This window comes from Contarinia nasturtii, unplaced genomic scaffold (assembly GCF_009176525.2).
Source record: "Contarinia nasturtii isolate CC-2019 unplaced genomic scaffold, AAFC_CNas_1.1 Cnas_scaffold_187, whole genome shotgun sequence".
Lineage (NCBI taxonomy): Eukaryota > Metazoa > Arthropoda > Insecta > Diptera > Cecidomyiidae > Contarinia > Contarinia nasturtii.
The window spans coordinates 6,824,881-6,842,922 of record NW_022197544.1 but is presented as its reverse complement, the minus strand read 5'-3'; the positions used below and the strand labels follow the sequence as shown (position 1 = coordinate 6,842,922).

Here is an 18,042-nt window from a genome sequence, read left to right as displayed (position 1 = left end):
AATTAAATTATATTATTAGTGCGGATCAACAGGTAATGGTGTTGAGAAGAAAAAAAATCTTTGGTATTTCGTCAAATTGTGTTTGTTTCGGTTAATAAAATAAATTTTTGTCATGTTTTGCCACTTCGAACAGGATAGTTGCTCTTTTTCGGCTACCAATAAAAGTCATGTGAAATTTTGTTTTTTTTTTTTGAATTTTGTCCATATCTCGAAATTAGTCCATCGAACCAATAAGGTGTAATGCATAAATCTGAATGAATATTAAAAACGTACACTCCAAGTGCGAATTTACACAAATCAAAGCCTTAGTCAGGGGACACTTTTCAAATAAATAGATTGACATAGAATGTCATCAAAAGGACTCCAAATAGCTTTTTCCGAAATCAGTAAATCAGATTCATTCTCTGGCACATTTCAATGTTATTGCCGCCACAGCACATATTCAGTGTGCACATTGCACACATCATTGAGAAGAAGAACGATATACACACTATATGCGCGACTATATGTATATCGACATTCAATCGCGATATTTATAGATAAATTTCACTTTTCTTTCAAAACGACTTTATCGATCGGTGGTACATTCATATGCGCACCGTGAATAAAGAAAGAAAGAAAGACAAAAAAAAAAGAAACACAGATTAAAAAAACACACAAAAGACAAAGTAACCAAACTACAAATAGTTTACATAGACTGATTTTCTTTTAGACCATGTTAAATAAGCAATCGAAGTCGCTAGCGCGCTCTTAACTTATTACGCGCCATTTATATGTGTGTTGTCGTTATATGTAGCAAAAATATTGACAAGTAAAATGAAGAAATGAGCATAAATCTTTCGAATGGAATGTGCAATTGCAAAACAATTTCAGCGGAACGAGAGCTTGTTCGCTTGTACATGTACACACACACACACGCACACTTGGCCAATGTCAATATACATTAACTTCGCCAACAGTTGATCGATGCGAGTCGTTTGGAATTTGATAAGATGAAATTGGTGGGTCTTCTATCTCTCTCTCCCTCTCTTTTCTATCTCTATCACTGACGTTTTCTCTCTTTGCCTCCAAATCCTTTTCACGTCGGAACACAATGTGTGTTTCATTTACTGAAAATTGATTTGCTTGCGGTATTTGCGAGCAATCAGACTTGCTCAATCAAAACAATGTATATTAATAGTTGTTGTTGTTTTTTTTACAACTGGTTTATCTGGTTGCTTACATTTTCCAATGAAAACAAAAAAAAGACCAACAAAAACACTTGATTCATCTCTTCTTTGATCCTTTGAGGCCGTCTTGGTCAAAGACATTCGTGCATTTTAAGTTTGAAAAATTGAATCGTGCGCAAATCTACCAGACTCGCACGCTCACTTCATCTTTGCCGAACATCGATAATGATAATTGAAATTAATAAATGATCAATAGACAGAACCATTGAGAGTTTTTTTTTCATCGGATGTCGAACGCGTACACATACATGTGCACATCATAAAATCAAAGAGCTAAGAAAAAGCTAAATTGACGATAATCAAAGACTATAATGATGATGATGGCGGCGAAGACGAAGACGACGACGATGTTGAGTATATATTTAATTTTCACTTTCAAAACGTACGAAATGCACGTCGTCACATAGGAAGACTTGTTCAATGTACATTTGAGGCGAAAATTGTGCATCGCAAAATGCGAGAGTTCTCCCACTCATCACCACATTTATGATTTGCTGCTCTACAAATAATAAATACAACGCAATCAATTCATTTGCAATAATCTTTATAAAAAGAAGCCGATAAATGCTAAATCATGTCCGGCTTAATTTTTTTTCTTCTTCTCCCAATTAACATTTATCTCAATCACATTTTTTTCAATTGCCGAGAATATTCTTCGTCAGCTTCATTCGGTCAATTAACTTCGTTTTATGTCCATTCGATGTTAATGACATCTTAAAAAACGAGAGTTAAATGTGAAATGAAAATTATCTTTCTCCGTTTGAATTGATGATTTGATTGTTTGTTCGAATTCAATAGGTTTCATTTTTTCTTTCGAACGAAAAATAATAATAATAATAGAATCAAGTGGCGGCCATTGTATGCGGTTTAATTAGTGACAATAGGCCATTTTTATGGTTTCTAAATGAGAGAAGAGAAGAAAAATACACAGACAGCGAGATTGAAATGAGCACATCATGAATTGGCCAGAAAAAAATAAAGCGAAAAAAAAGAGTCAACAATGGGAATGACACAAACACATACCACATGGCACAATACGATGATGATCACGTGATTGTTTGCATAATTATTCGCACATTATACATTGGAATTGTTATCATTGCACGTTCAGTGTCACATGCACACGCACACACCAAACGACGGTAAAGAAAGAATAACGAAAAAAAAACCGAACTAAAGAAATAAAATAAAAATATTGAATCATAGAAGGCTTGTGACGGCCGACCGGAAAATAGTGAAACTTTGAGCGTGCACATACAATGTGATCTTTAAAAATCGACACATACACACACACACACGCACATACATTAGCGTGTGCACAAAACAAAGACACTTGATGCACACACAAAAATAAATAAATAAACGAACCACCAGCCGATTATGCGAAAGGTGCTTGTTATTGCGCACATTTAATGCAATTGTTTTTTTTTTATTTTAATTCGACATTCGTTTGCTTTCTTTCGTTCGTTTGCACATTGACGGTCGCTGTTTCAATCACAATGTTGTTGCCGCTGCCGCCTAATTTTTTATTTATTTTTTCCTTCCAAGAAGAAGAAAGTGCGCGCATGAATTTATTAAATGAATAATAAATGAGTATTTCTTTCTTTCTTTGATGCCGTGCTCGCGTTTACATAATTCCCTCCATTATAATACTCTCCAACTAAAAGAGCAAATCCCATTAAATTACATTTTTGATACATTCCTTTGATTATTTTGACTTGAATATGCGTACACACCGAAAACAAAATTCAAATGCAAAAGAAAATGACGGGGCATCGTTAAAATCATCTTCCGGGTTTATTCCGCTCTTATTCAATGAATCGCATCGAAATCGAACATTGCGTGCACTCAATACACATTTCAACTGTACAGCTCTTCTCATAAATCTCTCTTCGTACTTCAATATTGTTAAATTCAAGTGTCACGTGTATTGGAGGCGACACGTTAATCCATTTATCACACTTTCTGGATTCCGTCACTAAATGCACGACTTGTCGCATGATCATATTCTTATATAACACAAAATGACAACTTCAATGTTCAGCCATCAGCTGACATTCGACTTTGTCTGTATTATCAGTGCATATCATCATAACAAAGCATCATGCAATGGTAATTTGCTATGTAAACAAATTGCTGCAACTTGGACAATTTAAATTTACTTGACAAAATGTCTCTTTCTCTCAGAAATCTAACAAAAGTAATTTTACATTCAGCATCCGTGTGTCTCTAGTTGAAAATATGACATATGATTTAATTTAATTTTCATTATGTCGTTAATTTTTTTTTTGAATCAAAACACTTTTTGTCCCATTTTTGGAATTAGCAAATATTAGACCGAAATAGATCGTTGCTCGAAATTCAATTGCATATGTGAAGCAAAGCAAGCAAAAAAAAATAACAACAAAATTCACATAACCGGAACAAACTGATTTTGAGCCACCCAAATTTTGTCACCTTTTCATTCGATCGGCACATGCGTTGATTTCGTGAGTTTTGGCAAAATTCTTGATTGTTTTTCGATAAACACATTTTGCTTTCGATTTTGATTCTGTATTTCACGGGCAGTCGGAGATTTCTTATCAATTATATCAACATATTTAAAAAAACGTTTAACATTTCAATTATCATTCGTTACTATTTCTCAAAAATCTTGCGGAAAACTGATTCTCTTTTCTTTATTTAACATTGAATGAAATTAGCAGCAAAGACATTGGTTCAAAGTACTTTGATCTTGAACTATTTGAAAAGTGCGTTCCTTTTTGTTGCATACAGATAGTATATTATCACGGTTTGCATAACAAAATGAGTGGTTAGTACATTTGTTTTTTTTTTCTTGTTTCATTTATCTGCGTGCTGTTAATTTATTCATTTCGGTAAATTGGTTGAGTTTTTGAATCGAATCGGATATGTTCTCACCATGATCCGACAACAATGCACAATATATTCATAAATCAAAAGCAAATTTAAAGGTATGCATTTGGTTGCCGTTGTTGCTGCCGCCGCCGTCGCCGTCGCTGTTGTTGCACACAATTGTTGATTGTATACGATATAATTAAAGTTGGTTGTGTGTTTGTGTGCGGCACGTGTACACACTTTATGAAAAGAAAATCAAGCCATTTTGGCTTTGAAAACCGAAAACAATTTGCAAGCGTAAAACTAATCTCGCCGAAGTGAAACAAAGAAAAGCAAAATGTGTTCGGCAAGCCGCAAACAAAAGAAACACCATCGTATTGAAATGGTAAAAAGGGGTTAATGAAAGGAAAACATTGCTACAGGAAAAGCGAATGAAAACACACACAATCGCGAATTGTGTGTATGTTTGTTTGTTCGTATTTGATCGCACAAATTAAGAAATAATGAAAAATGATTGAATTGTTTTTCTGTTTTATTTTTTTCTCTATTTTTTTTCTTCTTTAATTTAATTTTCGTTACCATTTCATAGTTTTGTTCGCATGGTTCGTAGAACTGAACCAAACACACAATTTTCCCGCTTCACATTTTAAAAGGGACTTCGGTGTACTCTGGCTCAAATGATAAATGACTAATTCATTTTATTTTTAAGCCAAGAAATGTGTGTGCGGTGCTCACCTCTTTTTCTGTCGATGCATTCTCTCAACTCTTGAGATATAATTTAATTTTTTTTCATAATTATTATTAATGAAAGGCCCGCTTTGATTCAATAACTGTTTGTTGATGAACAGCAATTGTTACGTTTACGTTTTTCTCTTTCTCTCTTTCTCTCGTACATTTGGTTTTCTATTCGAAAATCCCATTTACACTTTTCGACCGTACCGACAGTACATTGACGTCGGTGAAAATGTGCATTGGTTGTATGTATGTATTTTTTTGAGGCGAGTGTGCACGTTTCAAATCAACGATCGACGAACGAAAATAAAAGCACTAAAAATCCTACCAATTTATGATGTAAAATTAAAGAAACTTAGTTTGCGACCAATCAAAAAAATGCAAAGAAATGTGGCCAAAGTGATTCGTCAACAATGAAAATGAACAAAAATGGGATTGTCAAAGCATTTTCTTTAATAGTTAACATGCGTGAAATTCTCAGTTGAATTTCAATTAAAACGACGAAAAATGCTTAACACGTCGCGCGCGCATACACACACATGGTTACACCAATCGAGATTGCTTCGGAAACAGCATATGCGTTTGATTTTCTTGGTGTACGCAATACGTGCTCGTATTTCATTATGCACCGTTCTGATTGTTGCTGTATGTCTTTGGATTTTTTCTGTCAACATTGATTTTGACATCAAAGCCAGTTCTTTATTATGTTTGAGCAACGGCTTCTGTGACGAACGTTGACGAAAAAAACACGCGCGCCGCTACAATCTCGTTGATTGTAAAAAAAATTACGATATGTAAGCCTAGATATCGATGTGTACGAAATGTAATGAAATGTTTATAATCAAGATGAGGACGAAATGCGTGCTTAATAATAAGCGTCTGCACGGTGCCATCGATAATAAAATGTTTTCTTGCATGAAGAGAGAAGTGAAACAGAAAACCATACTACACTCTTAGTACATGCTTTCCAATTACGGTTCATTTTCGAGTATTTCCATTGTAAAATCACCGGTCGCCCGTACGCAAATTGGATGGCGCAAGCTGGCGCAATGGAATAACGAACCAACGAAAATAAATATATGCTTAATTGAAAAAACCGGTTTCCGGCACCTTTTTTTTAATGTTCTCCTCACTTCTGTGTTTTAAGCCATTTAAGTGGTCATCACACAAATTATTCAATAACATAATACTGTCTGTTCGAACGATGTGTGTTTTTATTTGTTTCGCTTTCTTTGTGCATGTCACAATCGAAGATCGAGTATAAGAGTATTTATTTTGAGTGTACACGCGCGCGGGGGGGTTTCTTCCGATTCACTGCACAATGGTGATGTTCGGTTAAATTTGCACCACAAACCATTCGAAAATCAATATACAACCAAAAGAGTGTGACCAAAATACTGTGACAGAATGTCAGTGTACCAATTCACATTCGAGTACACATTTTCCCCATTAATGATCTCAAGCGACATCGCCTTATTTTATATAACAATAAACGATGATGTTATTGTTGTACAGTCCAAATGTGAAATTGTGATGCAGACAGAGGGAAAGAAATAATAATAAAAAATAAAACTTGATCCGGAAACAATGGCATTCTTTTTTTTCCACTTCAATCGATTAAACACCGTTGATACTGCGGTTACAGCTGCGAAATTTTATCCGACAAAGAAAAATGAAATCACATCAGTGAAAAAAAAATATTGGATCGTCGAAAGCGATGGAAATATCGATTAAAATCGAAATTAAACACTGTGTAGTACACACACACACAGTATGAATAAAGTTGGGCTTAAAAAGTATGCGTAGGAAATGTACTGGTCTCAATTTTGTTATTATTTTTCAATTTGAAAAATTCTTATTGAAAATCTACCGTTGTGAATTACTTTTTTTCCAAGTCATCAATCATATTGCTTAATCAAGGTCAGTTTAAAAGCGTTTCATTGCGCATCGATTTTTTTTATATACAAATTCGATGACCGAGATTCGGTGCGTATTTGTTCTATCTTGGTTATACTGTCTGTCCCATTCGGTCATCGATGATTTGTAACGACGATTGAAGACTTCAAGAATTAATCAGCGCAGAAATATTCACGCCTGAATTTCGCAACCGTCGATAATGGCCCCGCTTTGAGTTCAATCAATCGAATGATGGGAAATATATGTATTTTGGAGCAAAAAAAAATGATGACTATTCCGGTGTTAATTGTAATTTGATATCTACATTTACTTTAAAATAGAAAGAGAAACATTTAATACATAAAACCAATGTTACAATACAAAAACTGTTTGCTTGCTTGAACATTTGAATGGACTCTGTGTGTTTTGTATCCATCCGATTCTGAGGTGCAAACACATTTGTTTTGTTTTGTTGATGTTTTTTTGGTATACAAGCACCAGACAACCATCTTCATTTAATACTTTATATACATGTGCCTTAAATTGTAGTTATTTGGGTCATTCTTGTTATTCAAGCTGAAGTGCTCCTCGTCATTGTTCTTCTTTATAAAATCTATCTTTAAGTTCAATTGATTTTCGATTGCCAAAAAATCATTCAGCTCTTTCTATTCAAGACAAACAAATAAATAAAAAAAATTCCAGACTAAATTGAAAAAAGGCTGTTCTCCATGTATTGACGTTGTTGTGACGAAATCCCAAGTTGCAGCTGACTTTTTCGCTTGCAAAAAAATACAACAGTTATTCTCATGCTCTTTTCTCTTGCTTTTCCATTCAATTTGTTATTCTTGCTCTCTCTCTTTCTCTCTTGTATATTAGCTTTCATTGTATCACATGATAATGATGATGTGCCACTGTTTATTAAGTGTGTGCTTTCACCGATCTGTACATTTTTTTCTTCTTCTTCAGATTAAACATAAATTCAATTCAATGTTATTTTTTATGTTTGTTCCTCATCGCTCTCTATCTATATTTGCATTTGGTTTTTGTTTCGCATATTTGAATAATTTCCATCGAGTCAATTTTTAAATACAATAGCGATTATTTGAGTGTCGATGATGGTCGGTATAGTAAAACCGGAATCAATGTGTAGATATTTTCTGATGAACAAACATAAAACAAATGATTCTTTCATTTGAACATGACATATGACAGATTGCATAAAAGCTACCACTTTTTCTTTTCATTAAAATTGTACGACATTGGCAATTCGATGTGCGATAATGCTGAAAGCATTATACATCGCACGGTTGAATCGGTCGGCTCATTTTTTTATCATTCACTTAACCATTCAGTTGGTGTTTTGACAGTTTCTTTCCATTGCCACATAATATGATAATTGCCAATTACATTGCGATTTTTTTTATGTAGCTACCGATGAAATGCACCGCATCGGAATTGAATTATGTGACAAAACAATGGCACTTGCACAATACTTTACCGAATTTCGACCATTTTTTAATTCCAATCAACGTGAATGAAAAATAAAACGTACCGGACATTCGGCAACTTTCATACACATATTACTTGTCTTATTCGAGAGAAATGAAAACGTGCTGTTATTATCGAATAAGTGTGACAAATACGTGCCGACTGAAAATAAAAATACAAAATTTGTTTGGACATTGGTTGACAATTTGTAAACAGAAGTACTGGTACGTGTTGGATGGCTGGTTATTTATTTTTCTTTTCTTCAATTATTTCTCTTTTGGCACCGTTTATCAAATCGGTCATAAATTATATAACCGCCATTTCGTCGAACCGATAATAATGAGCAAAACTTCGAATTGGCTCGCAAACTGATGACAGCGAAGAAAAAAAAATATAGAGAGAGAGAAATACGCATACAATATTATATGATAAATCATTTGTAAAGGAAAACAATATTTTTTTTCTGTTGATGGAGAAAAAAGTGAAAGACATTTCACTTGTCGCCGACACGTTTACAATGCCATCGAGCCAAGGTGTGTATGTGTATGCGATCATGCTCTTGTGGATCGCATATGGAAAACCATGATATTCAAGAGCACGAACAACAAAACATGCACAGAGTAGAGGTAAAAATGTACACCATGGGATTTGATAACCTCTCTTGTGTCTAATGTACAGAAAGAGATAGCGCGAGATAAGAAGAAAAACGCAGCGACGACTCGCTGTTTTTCTGCACTCAACGTATTTCATCGTGATTATGATAAGAGAGAAAGCGCCCATTTAGATAACAATCGTTATAATTAAAAATGCGTACAAAAAACCACTCACACACAAAACAGCCAACAAAATGGACAAAGCGCGTGCGCGATCATTCATTTCACACTAAACTATTAAGTAACAGCATACATTTTTTTTTCAATTTAAATTTTTTATTTAAACGAAACGAAAACAAAAATGAGAAAACTATAAAGAAAACATACAAATCGAGAAATCAAAACAAACCAAAACAAACGAAATGGAAATTGTACGAAAAACCGAAACGAAAAAAAATTTATAATCAAAACAAGCTGAGGTGAAAATTGTTTGCGCTCAACGAGTGAGAAAAAAAAGATTGCGGAAAACGATTAATAACAAATGCCAAAATGTATAGAAAAAAAGGCATTTGCTCACGCTTGATCGCGAATTATATGCACACACACCCTGGTGATAACGTAAACGGATTTGGCGCTACACAAACATACCAAAACTAATTATCAATTATATTTTACTACAGATTTTTACAACTTTGAAATTTTTCATTTAATGTTCCTGAAATGTGTTAAATAATAATCGACAATAATATTTAACGAAAGTAAAACCGTATTGTGAGTGCATTGGCACTTTTGGCAAAACATTCGTTCATGCTATCACGGACCACCGCCCATATACATTGTAAAATCGGCCGCGCATTTTATGCATTTTTCGCGGCCGCCATAGCCGTTATTGCTGGCCGCATATTTCATAAGAAATGCAACCGTAGCTACAGTTACACGACAACCAAAAAATTTCACGATCACTAATCGCTACTAAATGTTTACATATTCAATTTGAATTTGGTTAACACGAATATTTACAAAACATTTACCACCTTGCTTACAAATGCACTTGTTTTTTATAAAAAAAAAAAAAAAAAAAAAACAGAGTAAACGCCAATCTAATATTATGCCCATTAATTCGCGCACGCGGAACAAAATACACAAAAATTCAAATGTGGCAGGCATAAAACCGTACACACCGCAGCATGGAAAGAGAACTATTGCGTGGCCAATTTTATTTCCGTATTTGAATTAAACTTACTCTTTTTCGGTTTCCAATCGGAACAAATGTTTTATTTCACTATTTCATCATAATTGGTGAATCGGACGTGAATCAACTGAAATACGCAACAAGTCGCGCAAACGCTTGTGAATGGAATACACAATTTTATGTGATATAAAAGATTTTCTCGTAAAAACAAACAAAAAAACAATAACAAAATCGGTCGGTTGTTATGGGATGTTATGCTTTTTCTTGATTTATTATCTTAATGTCATTACAACAGCAACAACAAAAATCACCGAAAAATGTGTAAATTATCCAAAAGAAATAAAGAAAATGTTGTGTTCATCAGATTTGAGCCAAGCTCACCATGCTAAACTCAATAATATACATGGACAGTTCTGCAATTGATTCAACATTTTCTCATTTCCTTTAAAAGATAAAAGAATCACAACTTTTACAGCGAATTTCTTCGGAAGTGAAAAATGTAAATCGTTTAATTCGATCCTCTGGATTCTGTTTGAAAATTTCGCAGTGAATTAACGGTGGCTTTTAAGACTCTTTTAATCGGCGAGATTTTGATCAAATGACCGTTGGTAATGAGTCTTATGCTCAGCCACAAAATTGTGTTCCGCCATGAATAACGAAAAGAAGCGAAAACGATGCCGTCTTACAACATCTTTTATGAGTAAAGTTTTATAGGGCAAGTAAATATCATTGTCATTGTCGTTGTATTTTTCATTTTAAATACACTCTTTTGAACATTTGCAATCTACTACTCTTTTTTTTCGGTTGTTGATATATGAAGACGTGCGTTCCATTTTCATATTTTTATAGCTGAAACGCTCTTTCATTTTTTTTCCACAAGAATTAAATGAGATGTATTTTGTTGAGTACAACTAATTATGGCAAATAATGCGCAATGGAGAGCAAAGAAATCGGTTTGCTAGATGTTGCTTGATTTTTGGCTGTGTGCATGAGTGCGCACATCGACCGATAGTGTCAGCACACTCAGTTAGTCAGATCTTTTAAAGGTATAACACACACACAAACACTAAATACGACACACTTTCTACGATGGCGAATATGATATTATTATTTATCTAGTGAATAATGTAATAATTTATATATTTGTGAACCGATATGCCACTGTATGCTGTTTGTTTATTTGGTGTGTGTGTATGTGTGTGTGCTTTTCATTGGCCTGGCGTTTGGCAATTTATGAAATTTTCACGCTTTGTAAATTTAAGATCATATACGGTGAAAATACACACGCATAGACACACGTACGGAAATAGATGTATAAAACTGATTCGGAATCGGTGTAGCAGCAGTTTTTTTTCGAAATGTGTTTATTTCATGCATGTTAATTTCCATTCTCCATTTGACTCGAAATGATCTCTCACTCACACTCGGTTGTGCGCCATTTGCTTAGCCCAAAATATCCATAATGAGAGATAGATTGAGAGAGAGAAAGAAAAATACGCAGAGTAAGTCATGCACACACAAAGTATAAATTCGTGTTTAAGATTCGAAATTTGTTGAGCGTGTGAAGTGTTCTTTCTGTCCGTAGTGAAATTTTCCATACACGATAAAGAAGATCAAAAAAAAACTGACGATTTAATCTATTTTTTCTACTTGCAACTGTTGCTGCCTCTTTTGAAATTGTCGCCACACCATCATCATCGTCATCATCATGGAAAAAAAATTCCCAGAGCAACGACAAAAAGAAATCTCCTGCTGCTTTTTTTTCTCGGTCTTCATATTCAGTTGCGCCTTGGATTTTTGTGTATGTGCTTTTTTTCTCGCCTCGCGTAAATGATACTCGAAAAACTTTTACTTATATTAGTCTGAAAAATGCTGAGTTCATTTTTTCTTTCTTTTGCCAATACAGCAACAACTTTTATGATTAATAATGATGCCTTAAACTTGACACTTTTCGCCGTCTCATTCTCTCTCTGTCGCTCTCTATCGTTCTGCCTATCTGTGTGTCTCTCTTCTCATCTCCACTCGACCTGTACCGAAAGAAAAAGTGTCGAAAAACAATGGAAGAAGAAAAGGAGTGTGTTCTCAACTCTGCCACACAATCTCGACCGAAATTATTCGATTCGAACAATCATAATTAACAGTAAGAGGTGGTACGGAACACAATATTTTTGTTTTTCTACAACTTTTGCATTTATCTGTTGGTGTGTTTCGTGGCTGTTCGCCATATTCAATCAAAATGAAACACAATACACAATATCGCCCACAATACAATTGGCAGAGTGCGCACACGATACAGTGTGCAATACAGATTTACATCGTGTAAAAAACAAACCATACTATCATTTTGCACAATATGTGCTGATATGTGTGTGTGTGTACGTTTTCTGTTGCATTGACTTGCAATAATTTCAATGTTTTAAGGCAAGGTCGTTTCGATGCGGTAGAAACATCACTTTTTGAACTCGGCAGAGTATGATGCGCGCTCACGCACATCAAATATATGCGCATATGAACACGAAAAAAAAAAACAACGGAAAAGAAAATCAACCAAATGTAATGCATGAATCAGACAAATGAAACACGAATAAATCCATGGCATCAAAGAGCGAACGAGATCTGAATTGCAAACTGTGTGGATATGATCGTCATAATTCGAACTCAATTTCGTATTTATTCAGGTGATGTATGAGTTATTCACGGCATCAAATATCCATAAACAATAAATAAATTGTTTCATTTCATTGTTTTCCATTTCGCCGTTGCTGTTGTGTTCATCTCCCAACGGTGTATATGTTTCGTTTGCCTATCGTTTGCATTTCTTTTTCGTTTCTTCACGTCACTCTCACCCAGGTGAATCATTAAACACCAGCTTTTACGGTCGTTCGCTCCAATCTTCACGCAAATCATCAAGATCATTGCAGAACTAAACTGAGACAATAATATGTGTCTCGGCTGTGTACTTTGGATTCAAAATTATTATAGACTTCTCTCTCTCTCTCTCTCTCTGTTTTCCTATAAATATATGTGTGTATAACAGCTTGTATAAATGGCGAAAAAGAAAAGAGCACATCGTGTCAAACATAGAAAAAAAGAAGAATTGAATGGCTTGAGGAAAAATTGCAATGCATCCAAATCAAATCATCGTGCATCGCGGAAAAATGTGCTGAATTGTAGAGAACAAAAAAAGCACATACAAACACACACAACCAACACAATATGGTAAGCAGGCACACAAAGATGCACACGAACCAGGAAAACTAGTAGACAATGTGGAAAATAATCAAGCGCATAGCGCTTCAAGTGAAAATTCTCAACAAAATCAAACTCTTAATAAAATACCAAGTGATTTTGTACTCAGACAGAGTTCACGAATTTCAAACAAATTTCAAAAGCAATGCATGCAGAGTGTACACAAATTAAAATGAAATGAAATGAAACAAAAAGAAAAAAAGAAAAATAAAGGAAGGTGAAATGAAATAGAAACAAAAGCAAATAAAAAAAACGTTGTTGTTGCCAATTTCCATTTCCACGCTAAATCACTCGAGGGAGTATAGTTTCGATTTGATTTCGCGTACCGTTTTAATTGCCCAAACTGTTCTTGGTGCAGCAGCAGCTATCGCTTTTCTTTAGCCGTGCCAATTGTAAATTGCAAGTGAATTTGACTTGCACATTTATGCCTAGAAATTGATGGCATATCATTAATCTAGAGCGCTTTTGCTTTCCCATTGTACAACAACAAATTTCACTTGGAAATTTAACTACACAATTTTTGTTTCTCTTTCTCTTCATAAAACACGATATGTTATTGTACAGACAATGTGGTGTACATGTATCGCGAGACCAAGACGCAGATCCATTTCACAGTTCTGGGTGATATAATTATAATTTCTGGATTTCATTTCACTGTCGTACCACACCAAACCGCTAGTTTCCAACATCATTTCTCTCTCGCTGTTTCTTTTTTTTTGTACATTGGTGAATGATGATAAATGCGGTTTTATGCTAAACTTCTACTTTCTTCCATCAAATTCATCCATTTAATTCTGTACGGTGTGAATTCTCTTTCATTACTTTGGTTGGTCGCTGTTTTTGAGTTTCATAATGGCCGCAAATCATCTCGTTTATCATAGGCATTTATTTTGTTGTAAATGTTGACTGAATCGGACCATGTCGTGTTCTACTACTATGACACCGATAAAACAAAAGAAAAGAGGTACACAAGGGAGAGGCAAACGCTTGTTTTCTCTCCTCATCTCGAATAATTTATTACGAGATAATTATTACTGCACGTTTCAATGATGACAATACTTCACTAAGCACATCAATCGTTTGATCTTATTCCATTTGGGCTAATGGGCGGCGCACATGTGAATTTCATTTTTTTTGTCGATCATCCGCTGAATTCAACGGATATGAATTACCATCATTCGTCTTGTGTATGGATGATTTTTCATTCCAATAAAAATAAAAGCAATATGAAATAAACTTCCTTTCCTTTGGGGTGGAGGCCGGACATTTACATTCTTTTCCGTTTACACCATGTAAAAATGCATCCAAACGACAGTTGATGCCGAATATTTAAATATCGGTTGAAACGTAATTTCGAAATACAATTTATCGATAATTGAAGAAAATATGTCTATCAACATGTCTTGTTTCCGTCTAAAAATTTTTGGTGGTAATTGATGTCAAGGCATAGGAAATCCGCATCTTGATCAATTTTTCATAATTTTGACAACGAAAATATTAAACACCGCAACAACGACACAAGTGATCGTATCGCGGTTTTTCCCCATCAATTTTAATATATTCACTTGCGTAATGCACATTTGAAAATCAGTGGTCATTTGGTTCAATGGTCATCGCTGTGAAACCATCTCTTTTTTTCGACAACACAGCACAAAAATAAAATGAAATCTCGTCAAAACTCTTCATATATGCATTGTATGTGAATGTGTGACAAACCGGCTCATTATATTTTAAATTAATGGTGACATTCTACTGCGACATAATATGTGACTTTGTTACAAGTAGAAGAAAATAAAAAAAATAAAACGAAGACGAAACTACACCGCATTCGCGCTGATTTCAATTGTTTGCCAGAGAGTTGTAATGCAATATGTGAGAAAAGAGTTGAAATCAGATTCACCTTCAACTGCTGCAATACACGGTTGATTGTCATTTCAAAGCGAACGGAAAATCTCGGTTGCAAAATAGATGAGCTGCGGCCGGGCAATTGAGAAGGCATTTATGGAGGCGCTTGACCACATTCATGGCTGTACAGTAAAATGATAGTGTTGAAATGCCAAAATTTCACACCAAATGAAAAGGTCATCTCTCTTGCTTTCTGTGTGTCTTATGCGTGCTTCAGATGTTTCATTTCAACTCGCCCACATCATTCAAATGGAAAACGCAATTTTTTATGTTTCACACACGGGCGTATTGTCATCATTTGGTTTTTTTTCATTGACTTTCTCATGAGTGTCTATGGCCATACGGCTGTAATTTCATAAATTAAATTATAATTGGATCAAATTAACTTTTCTCCTGGGTTTTCAAGGGGCTTTGTTTACTTTTTCGGATACTATATTGGCTATCATTTCGAGACAGTAAGTAATTAATTGCGCATAAGCGAACAAAAAATAAAACAATAAACCAAACACACGTGAAATTTTCATTTTTTAAAATAATAAAATCATTTTCAACAAGAAAGAAATGCTATTCGCCATCACATTGTAAAATAAATGTGAATATTAATGAGCCATCGTGCATATAAACACCGCCCAACTACAATATATACTTTTCGAGATCGGGTTTATATGACAGTTTTCTCAATTGATTCAACGATGATGAAAATATTCCATAGAAAATTAACGAATCATCATTTTCTTCTTTTTCATGATCGCATCAAAGCAATTTTCGTTCATCGCATCGTATACTCGATGATCAACAGTGAATTTTAATGGAAAAAGCACAAACCATCAATGAGAAAGGTTCAAGAAGTAATCGCCACCAAGTTCAACCTACCGAACAGTAGTTATCAAAAAGTAACAACGGAAATTATGTAAAATATTTCATGTTGTTCTGTTTGGCAAATTGATCCGAAACCCTTGCAACCGATGCGAATCTTACGTGTTTCGGTGGAATTTTTCTTTTGCATTTTGTGTGCGATAGTGTTGTTTTTCGTTCGCGTTCACTCCGCTTTTATTGTTATTGTTATTGTGTTGTTTATGAAGCTCATTGAATCTTGTTTCAAAACTATTTCGGTTGTGTTTTTTGATGTTGTTTCTCGTTATGTAGAAGGCGAAAGGCGCATATCGTCATCATTTTACTTTTTTTTATTCACTCTCTCATCGCCTGAAAGGTGCGCATTTTGGTGGAAATAATCCAATTTCTTATTCTGTATTATTTTGTATTTGATGAATTTTCGATCTTTGAAAGAATTTTCAGCAATAAGTGCATGTCGGCGAGAGTGTATTTCAAATTCCGCTGCAACAAATGGAGACAAACAATAGGCCTGACACACTAATCTCCATGAATCTCACTCGCAAACAATCGTTTGTATATGTATGTATGGCTTGTGATTTGTAGTCTCTTGTGTACATTTGCCAGAAATGAGAAGATGTAGTTCATGCACGCAATCGTCAATTCGAATTTCCAATTTCGCGCGCGGCGCTATTTTATTGAATCAGACTCGGTACACATTTTCTGTGTGAGCACTCTCTCACTCTGTGTGTTCGTGTACTCATGGTTCGATTTAGTTGCGTTTTTTTTCGTTTTTCTTTGCTCGTTCACTCGATTTTTTCATTCTTTTTTTTTCTCCACAATTTCGTTTTCTTTCTCTATCTCTCATATCGTCTTTTTGGACTATTGTACGATGAAAAAAAAGAGTTTCACATTCAATTCGGCTCATTCAAACATTGTTTTATTTTTCTTTCTTTCTGTTATTTTTTCGGGGTTTCTGCCTTATGGTTACGCGACGCATGTCTTTTGTTTTGGAGGAATTTCTGTTTCAATGTACTTTCGTATAGAAAGAAACAAACCGAAAATAATAAAATAAAGCATATACAAATTGCTACATCGATTTAACGAATGCGATTGAATTAGTCAAGCCCAACCAATAAAATACGATTTTTGAGTTCACCGGAATTTCTTTTCCAAGTTTACACTCAATCAAACACTGAATGGCCAAAGAACTTACAAACAAAAAAAAACATAACAATAATAGTAAAAAAAGTTATATTACCCAATATCAATTCCAAGCGATGACAAATAACTCAATTAATCCAATACAGTCCGGTGTACATTTAACGATTTTCTGAACTAATTTTTTTTATATAATCCTTATATATCCGATGCCAAGGAAAAATTCAATCAATGTCTTTTCCATTAATAAATTTTCGTTTCTTTTTCACTTATATCCACTTAAAAGCTTCGAAAAAAATCACATAAAATCACAACGACAAAAAAAAAAAATGCACATGATTTTGCGGAAAGCTTATTATTCTTGGTGTATTTATCTAACAGCTATTGAGACTTTATGTTTTCTTTTTGATTGAAATCAATTCGCAAAGATGTCTTTAAAACATTTTACAAATAAACGAATAAAAACATTAAAATATCGAAAATGTTATCCTAGGTACTGTTTTATTTTTTATAAACGATTGCTCACAAAATGAAGAAAAACCAAAATTTGATGTTGACTTAGATGACAATCCAGACAAATCTAAATACAATACACCACGGTAAAGCGCTAAACAGCGAATGAATAATTATGCATTTGCTGCTTTATTTTTGAGGCAGAAGACAGACTACGATATCGGCGAAAGAAAATTCACAACAAGCGAACACACATACATACAAACAGTCGTACGCGCATTCGCATTCGAGTTTGCGTACATATACAAGCGTGCATTCTTCATTTTGTCGCTCACACACGCTCACAAGTACGAAGCGACGCACGCGAGACAGCTCTGTCTTAAGCGAAATTGATATTGAAAGGTGAATGCGTTTAAGTGATGTATAGACTGGACAGAAAATAAATTTCAAAATCATA

General features: G+C 34.4%; 1 protein-coding gene across 4 annotated transcripts in view; it reads right to left on the bottom strand.

Moving 5' to 3' along the window:
* Window positions 1-17,609, bottom strand: part of LOC116352303 — a 35,816-nt gene extending 18,207 nt beyond the window's left edge. Inside the window, exon 1 of one of the 4 annotated variants that reach the window (XM_031784790.1) lies at window positions 17,233-17,609. The gene's annotated coding sequence lies outside the window, so the exon portion shown is untranslated. The remainder of the gene's footprint in view (window positions 1-17,232) is intronic. The other 3 variants (XM_031784791.1, XM_031784792.1, XM_031784793.1) reach the window with 3 other exon arrangements.
* Between the last annotated feature and the right edge of the window lie 433 nt (window positions 17,610-18,042).